Source organism: Numida meleagris, chromosome 2 (genome assembly GCF_002078875.1).
Source record: "Numida meleagris isolate 19003 breed g44 Domestic line chromosome 2, NumMel1.0, whole genome shotgun sequence".
NCBI lineage: Eukaryota > Metazoa > Chordata > Aves > Galliformes > Numididae > Numida > Numida meleagris.
Window position 1 is genome coordinate 97,098,559 of NC_034410.1, and position 8,388 is coordinate 97,106,946.

Here is an 8,388-nt window from a genome sequence, read left to right on the forward strand (position 1 = left end):
AGCCGTTTTGCTGATCCCCTCCTGACTTCACCAACAACAGAGAACTCTATCATTTTGTGGTTGCTACGCCCAAGATAGCTCTCAATCACATCTCCTACCAGTCTCTCTGTTCAGAAACAGCGGGTCTAGTGGGGAGCTTCCCCTGGCAGGCTCTCTTACCAGCTGTGTCAGGAAGTTATCTTCCATATACTCCAGAAATTTCCTTGATTGTCTCCTTTCTGCTGGATTGTATTTCCAGCAAATGCCAGGTAAGTTAAAGTCCCCCACGAGAAAAAAGGGCTGGCAATTGTGTGACTTCTGCCAGTTGCCCGTAGAACATTTCATGTGCCTCTTCATCCCCGCTGAGCAGTCTGTAACAGACCCCCACCAGGATGTCAGCCTTGCTGGCCTTCTCCCTGATCCTCACCCATAAGGAGTAAACCTGATCATCCCCAGCACTGAGCTCTACAAAACCTAAGCACTCCCTAACATACTGAGCCACCCCACCGCCTCTCCTTCCTTGACTACCCCTTCTGAAGAGCTTACAGCCATCCACTGCAGCGCTACAGTCCTAAGAGTGATCCCACCGCGTTTCGGTGATGGTGATCAAGTCACAGTTTTCCTGCCACACAATGACTTCTAGCTCCCCCTGTTTGTCGTCTACATTGTGTACATTAGTACAGATGCACTTCAGCTGGGCTACTGGACTCCTTCCAGCCACGGCACGCTGCCCCAGGCTCATATCTAGCAAGTTTCCACCTCCAACTAAAATGCTGATTATCTCATGGCGCAGGACCACACAAGCTCTGGCTGCCATTCCCAAATCTGTTGTCTGCACAAGAAGAGTTGCGCTACTTGGAATAAATCAGTGCACGTCATTTAATGGAAGCCCTGGTATACGCAGGCCAAAATAATGTCATCGTCCTCCCCCATGTCAAAAACAAAGTGCAGTGACTCAGTTGATATGAAGGATTTTTAAGAGCAGTGAAATCCTTGCTATGAAGTGCTAACAACCACCTCGTGTAAAGTACCTGTGAAAAATGTCTACGTAACTGACTGCTTTAATGATACACACTACTCACAAACTTCACTGACATACCGTTGCACATGTTTTAGATGCCTTAAAAGTCTCACTTGCGACTCAGAAGTTTATTTATGAAAGAACTTAGAAAGAACTACAGACCAAGATAAAACCAGGTCACCATAAAACTGTCAGCACGCAAAAGGAGTGCTGCAGGTGACAATCAAACTTCTTTTTTTTTTTTTGCAGAGCATTTTGGCACAGTCCAAAATATATTTGCAATAGTCACTTCCAGAAAATTAGTTCTTTTTAATTGTTGCAGAATTTGGATTTCAATCTGCATCTAAGTATGGCAGTTACATTAATTTACGGAACCATCCGAAGTAAGGGCTGCCTCAGTTCCCCTTTCACCTGGAAAGCTGCATTTCGTTTCCTCCAAGAGCTTTTAAAACCATTTTCAAAACAGGACAGATAAAAACCACTTGATCACACGAGCTATATAAATTTTGGAGAACTGCAATCCTAAATTTCAGGTTTAAAACTTCAGAAACATGACCTGGGAAAGACTATTTAAGATTAGCTTACAAGTGCCTAGTACACAGAGCACTTAGAGAATTTGGAAAGATTAAAACACGTGAAGAATAAGACAAGGTAAAACCACTAGGCTGAAATAATCCAGGAAGTTTACGGGTAAATCTATTCATCAGTTGTTTGTTCCCCAGAGACTTACATTTTCAGTCCATTCAATCAACAACAAAAAAACCCACCTCCACGGAATATGAAAAGCACTCTAGATTGCCTTAAAAGAACGGCAGCACTTTTGAAGCAACCACAAGTGAAAATTAAAAGAGGAGAGTGACAGAAAATCATGTTTTTCACATTCGATTAAAATAATATTTCAGGCTTTATACAGACTAGTGTTATGTTGTAGTGTTACGTACAGCACAGTGTTAAGTAAGTGAAAGCACTGTATTAGAGGGAAAAACAACCAATAATTAGGCTTCCATAGAAGTAGGGCAGAAGAACACTACTAATACAAGAAAGGAGAGTTTCAATCCTGGCATGTTTAACTTCAGAATTTACATTTTGCATTCAATGTACTTCATGCTAACAAAGATCTGTGAAAACGTATTTTCACTGCAATATCCAAGAAAATGCTGCACTCAGAATGGCAACATAAATTCATATTTAAAACACACCTGGACAGGCTGGAAAACCTAGTTATCAGGGCAAGTTAAACGTTAAATTTCATGAAAAGATATCACAGAAATAAAATTCTAAAATTACAGTTTCTAACTCTCAGATGTAACCCCTATTTTAAAAAAGGTATGGTTTTAAAGAGAAGTGATATCCTTGCAAAATTCTTACTAAAGTTTTTGTGAAGAAGGCAAGCTGCAGTTTTTGTCACTGACAGCTCTTTTCTCATAGGTTATAACAGCGCTGTCATCCTCTGCAGTGGCTTTAAGTCCATTCATCCCACTCAAGCCCTGGCTGTCTCACTGATCCACATTTGGACTCAGGAGCTCCTCCTTCCTGCCAGATGTCTTTTTCCAGCAAGAAGCTCAGTTATACTGCATACAAAAGCCCGGGAATGCTATCAAAGCTGCAGAACAGGAACTGAGTTTTGAGCACTGACTTGCACTAGATCATATACACAGAAATGGGAAATTTTCAGACTACAGAGCACAAAAATGAACCCTTTCCCCTAAAAGCTAAACCAGTGCACCTCCACACACTCAGGCAAGGTCTTCACCAGGACAGACATCTATGATCTGCATTTCTGTTTGCTTAGTGCCACGGGAACTACACAAGGAAAGAAACAAACTGTATTCTCCTCTTACATACATCTTACTTACTTACCAAAGGAAATACTACTGGCAGGCAGCAAGCTGGCTGCTCAGTCATTCACTGAACATTGTGATCTCGTGTTTTTGAATTGGCAGATCAGTCTCTCATACATGGTTGGAATTCATAGATTAGATAAGAAAAAAGCAAGCAGCCTTTTTTTTTTTTTTTAATTCACAAGTAATAAGTGACACTACGAACCCCAATCACATGAGCAGCCACTCCTCTTAGAACACGGCCAGAAGAAGCACTTGGAAGAGGGGAGCACAGCATCCCTGATGCTACTCAGCTTCAGAAGGAAGACTCCTTGCTGCTGCCAATATCAGAGGTTCTTTCATGCAGAGCACCCTCACAGCTTCACCCAACTTTGTATTTGCTCATGTCAAGACCAAAAGCTCAGGGATGGGTTGGGATGGGCAAACACCCTTCCTTTTGCTACACATCAACCTGCATCTTCACCGTTGCAGGTCTCCGCCACAGCAGGCAGAAGACACATCTGCTGTTTGGACAGACATCACCTCTCAGCACCACCATGCCCGGAATCCTACCTGAGCGCTGGCCACCTGCAGGCTCCTGCCAGCCTGACTGCGTGCTCACTCCGTTGTTCTGGTTTCCTGCAGCTGGTGGGTTTTTTTTAAGCCAACAGTTTGTGAGGTGCGGTCTGCAAGGCACTGGCGAACAGAAGAGAAAGCTGATAGATGCTTTAGGTGAAAATCTGAAGCTGGCATACGGCAAACTGAGACTGAGACTAATTTTAAGGGTGGTGAGTCATTCACTGATTCAAAATAATCAGATGCATTAGTTCAGAGACAGAGTTAGCACATTACACCAGGCATACAATTAATGAAGATAAGTGTCATACTATACTTTATTTTGACATTTTGAGGCCAGCTACCTGACACCAAGCTTTGTAGAAGGAAACAACATTTGCATTTGTTGGTATTTATTACTAAACAACAGTATTTCTTCGTGTAACTCTGACACAGTTCATCAGAAATAGCACCATGTACTCAAAAAGCATTCAAAGCCTTGCTGTTAGAAAACACAGCCAGAACATATTAGGGAAGTGCCTAAAAGATACAGGTGAGATCAGAACCCCAAATATGCACATCAGTTTCAACTACACCTACAGCTCAGAAGCAAGAAGGCAGCTACTGCAATACCAGGGCAATATATCCCAATATGGACATAGAGAAATGGAAACAAGCCACTCTATAGAAGAAGCACCTGTACAGCTACAGCAACACATGGGGTTCTACAGTGAAATTATTACTTTCCAAGGAAGATAACAACACCTCCACTCTCCCAACATACCTTCACTAAGGCAGAACAATGCCAGAACTGCATTGTATTCTAACTTTGAGGCAGCTCTTTCTATCTTCCATTGCATGCACAGGAAGACTGAAAAACACAACTGATTTTCTCAAAGTTAGAAATAAGAGCCCTAAAACAGGTAACCCAGTGTTTCCCAGCTTATCCTTAATAAGCAGCCTACTCTTTCCTGTATTCCTTCTCTGAATAGAAGAGCCCCTATAGAGCACATGTCACAGTGACTATACAGGACTATTCTAATAAGAACTGAACAAACAGCATACCATGCTTCTTAAGAATCTGCGCATTATATTTCAAATGACATAAAAAATAACACATAAGGGACTCCTCTCTTTTTTTTTTTTATGTTTAAGCCTGCTTATAAAATCACATCCATTACAATCCTGGGTCATATCCAACAGAGCCTTAGTGTTATGCTTGAATGGGTGCACTATAGCTGAGGTTCACAGTTCACAGCATCACAGAGCAGTCTGGGTTGGATGGGACCTTAATGCTCATCCAGTTCCAACCCTTCTTTCCAGACGAGAAGCAGGTATAAGAATGCAATTGCTGTTATCGTGCTGCACTGGAACCAAAAGATTTACAGAAATACACTTTATGCAACCAACAAAATGGCCCTACCTTATTATTTTTTACTATTTTTCATCAAGGATGGCCACGATATTGCATGAACTGGGGGTGGGGGACGACCATGGCATTCTCCTGAAGAGATGCTTTAGGATGATTGATGTGCTTGTGCTCTAACACACGCAAGCGCCTTCAGTCAGATCTGCTCTATTACTCACGCACCTCACGCCGATACTCTCCGCCCGCTGATAACAGATTTTCAAAATAACACCACGAAGTAGCCAACAGCGTGCTGAGCACTCGACGAACGCACAGCAAACTGAACGCAGAGAACTCGCCAAACACACAGAAAAACGCCGACAGCGGTGAGGGCTGTTCGGACGGGACCTCCGAGCGGCCCCACACACTCCCCTCAGCCCGGAGACAGCCAACGGGCGGGCGGCGCGGCCGGGCCAGGTGAGCGGGAGGGGTCTCCTAAGGGCAGCCCGGCCGCAAGGCTGCGTGAGGGGTTAGGCCCCGGGTCAGCCCCTCCCCCGTCCCTTATCCCTCCCCCCCCTCCCCCGTGCCAGCCCCGGAAGCGGCTCCCTCGCCCTTCACAGAGGCGAAGGGACCGAGACCGGAGCCGCCCGCACTAACCGTCGGGGTCCCGCTCGCCGGCGCAGCGGCTCCGCCTCAGCCTCACGCACGCAGCCCCGCCTCGCGCCCCATCCCGCCGCCTCCGCCGCCCGGCCCGCAAGGACGGCCGAGGAGAGGCGCGAACTCCACACCGCGCAGGCGCCGCCGCCTTCGCTCGTTCCGCCGCTCGGGGCAGCGGCTCCTGCCGCCGCGCATGCGCAGGGCGCCGAGGGGCGAGGGGCGTGGCGAGGGCGGGAGGCACTCTGCGCGTGCGCAGTGGTGCGAGAGCGGCGGACGGGGAAGGAGACTCCCGCGCGCATAGCACGATGGGCATTGTAGTTTTCTCAGGGACGCCTACCGGAAGTGGCTGTGGGCCGACTTCCCGCCGCCGGACTACAACTCCCAGCGACGGGGAGAGGGAGAGCGGCAGTGCCTCTGGCGGCGGCGGCGCTGGGCGGAGCCGTGGTGCTTCCGTCCCTTTGCCTCGTCTCGTTTTTAACGCCCCGTACCGGCCGTGCTGGGGGTGGCAGGTGCTGTTGTGAGAGACAGGGGGACCGAGGCGAAGGAGCGCAGTGCAGAGTGCCCCTGGTATTCCTGTTCCAGCGGTCTCCTGGCCGGGATAAACTCACAAAGCTGTGCCAAGTTCACTGAAACCACTCGGGGCAGGGGGGGACAGCAACCCCACTGCTCGTTTGAGCAGGTTTTACAAGGAAATGTAAGGGTTAGCTACGTCTGACTGAACCCTTGGTGAGCTACAGTCCTTGGTGAGTTATAGTCCTTGTAACACAACCACCAAGAAACACGGAATATAAATACAACAGCTGGCACAGCTCTATGGATGTTTACGTCCAGCCTGCCTTCCTGATAGCATTGCTGCTGAGTTCTTTGTTGGCAGCTTGGAAGGGAGCAGCTGTCTACTCGGCTTCATCCTTGTATAACCGCTTTGAACTTGAATTGTCACCGGCTCCTCTTTGCCATTCTGTGGAGAATGAGAAAATGGAGAAACGCTGGATGCGGCGTGAGGAGACCTGTGCCAAGAAACACATCTCCATCTCCACACGCATCCTGTTTACAGAGAGATTCAAAAGAATTTTGTATCCCTCGTCTTTCCTGCTACGTTAAGCACCTGCGTATCTTGAATCCTTTTCAGGATTCCTAACCAACAGGGGAATTTGTTTCAGTCAGCAGCAGTCCGATTCATTCCCACAGCCTCGGACATAATCCCTGAGCTTTTGGACACATTAATACAGTGGCAGTGTGCCACCTGCTTCATTTATTCACTTGAGATTCAATGCTTCTTAGTCCCTGTCAAATGGGCTCTTTGTGCAACCTTCTGTGGTAATGTAAGAGGTCCCCCACAGGAATTTGCGCTATTCAGTAGGAAATACAAAGGGGAGGGTTGTAAACACTCCGATTAGTGTTGGAGCACAGAGATATTGTCTCCGCAGTGTATTACATAACCATGCGACTTCCAATTTACCTCCTCCCTTCCAGAAGAAACAGTTTAACAGCAAGTAGTTGCTGGTGTATTTAACTTAACATCACAGCTAACGTCTTGGGGTTTTTTGCTGTACAAAGGCTGTATTACTTCTGGCAAAAGAAGAGAGGAAGGTTACTTCAGAAACATCCGTAGTAATTGGAGATGATTGCCTGTAAGGATCTCCACTTGAAGCGACCGTCGCCAGAGGCTCTCAGCTCTCAAGAATGAGCATTATCAAGGCTGCTGCCAACACAAGTTCACACACAATGGGCCCATCAGCTAACGAGCACAGAATGAATCTTCTCCCATTTTTGGATAAAGACAAATGAGTGATTGTGCACAGAGCTTAGCATACCAGTTTACGGCTATGTGAAACACATTTGGATGACTTCTGACTTAACGAAACTCATTGTGGTCTGAAGCCTGCTTACACAGATGGAGGCACGTTCTTACCATACGCAGTCTGCGTTTTACTACATTCTTACTGTTTTGAAGACAAAGTTGAGAAAAGATGGCAAGCACTCTGCTGTACCTGGCCCTCTAAAATGCAGTAAGGAGAATATACTGGAATTTTAGAAAGCCTTTTTGTTAGAAAATAGGTGGGAAAAAGCAGTTCTGTGTAAATAAATAATTCGCTGCCATTTTCTCAAGAGAGGCTGAGTTTGTCTTTTTATTAAAGATAATGCCTACATCTTCTAGTTGGCAGTCTAAAATACTGCCTCAGAAGCCATTTTACTATCTTGGGTTCTAAATACGTCCATTGTTAGAGAAAATTGCTCCTTTGAAGAATTAAAAATGCCAAATATTAGCAGGTTAATAGGCAAAGCAAGTTCAGTATTTCACTGGCGCCTGGTCTGTGTGATCGGATCTGCTGGTACCATAGCACTGTGAAGTCCTTTTCGCTTGTACAGTTAAAAGAGCTGTGCATACAGTGGAAACTACCAGCTATCTTCCAGCAATCAATTCCTTTTCATGACCAAAGGCCGAAGCAAGGACACTCATGTTAGCACAGAAACCATCAATCTTCCCTCCTTGACTAACCGCGTACTTTAACTGAAAGCTGAATTTGATATATTGTAATGAAACACCTGCTCCTTTAAAGGTGAAGAAAGGCTGTGGCAGAACTTGAAAGAAGGGCACCTCCTTCAAAGGGGGTAGTGAAAAATGCTCACTCCAAACCCTTGAAAGGAGGGAAGTCTACCTGGGCTGCACTGTTCCAGAATATACAACAGAACACCTAGAAGAAATATTTTAGTTAATGCCTTCACAAAAAAAAGGTATCACTTATACATCACAAGTACACCACAGCAGGAGAAAAGACAAGCAATACTGAACTGAGCCTGCAGCTGGATGCCTGCAGGGGTGCAAGACTCCTTATGGGAAATATAGGAAATGCGTTTTGAGATCACAGAAGACTTACTATGGGATTTGTAGACGGACCAAAGGCAGGGAAAGGGCAGGATCAAAGTTAACACAGAAAAGATTTGAAACACGTTGTGAAATATTCCAAAACATATGTAGGTGATGCTTTGCTGATATGCAGAGCTAA

At 45.9% G+C, this 8,388-nt stretch overlaps 1 protein-coding gene and 1 long non-coding RNA gene across 3 annotated transcripts in view; one reads left to right on the top strand and one right to left on the bottom strand.

The window, feature by feature from the left end:
* RALBP1 (ralA binding protein 1) overlaps positions 1-5,580 on the bottom strand; it is a 30,228-nt gene extending 24,648 nt beyond the window's left edge. The window contains exons 1-2 of one of the 2 annotated variants that reach the window (XM_021388754.1): positions 5,381-5,580; positions 3,394-3,516 (exon numbers count right to left, since the gene is read on the bottom strand). The gene's annotated coding sequence lies outside the window, so the exon portion shown is untranslated. The remainder of the gene's footprint in view (positions 1-3,393; positions 3,517-5,380) is intronic. The other variant, XM_021388752.1, reaches the window with a different exon arrangement.
* LOC110394764 lies at positions 4,968-7,480 on the top strand. The gene is made up of 2 exons (XR_002435863.1): positions 4,968-5,200; positions 6,938-7,480. It is a non-coding gene; the product is annotated as an uncharacterized LOC110394764 (long non-coding RNA).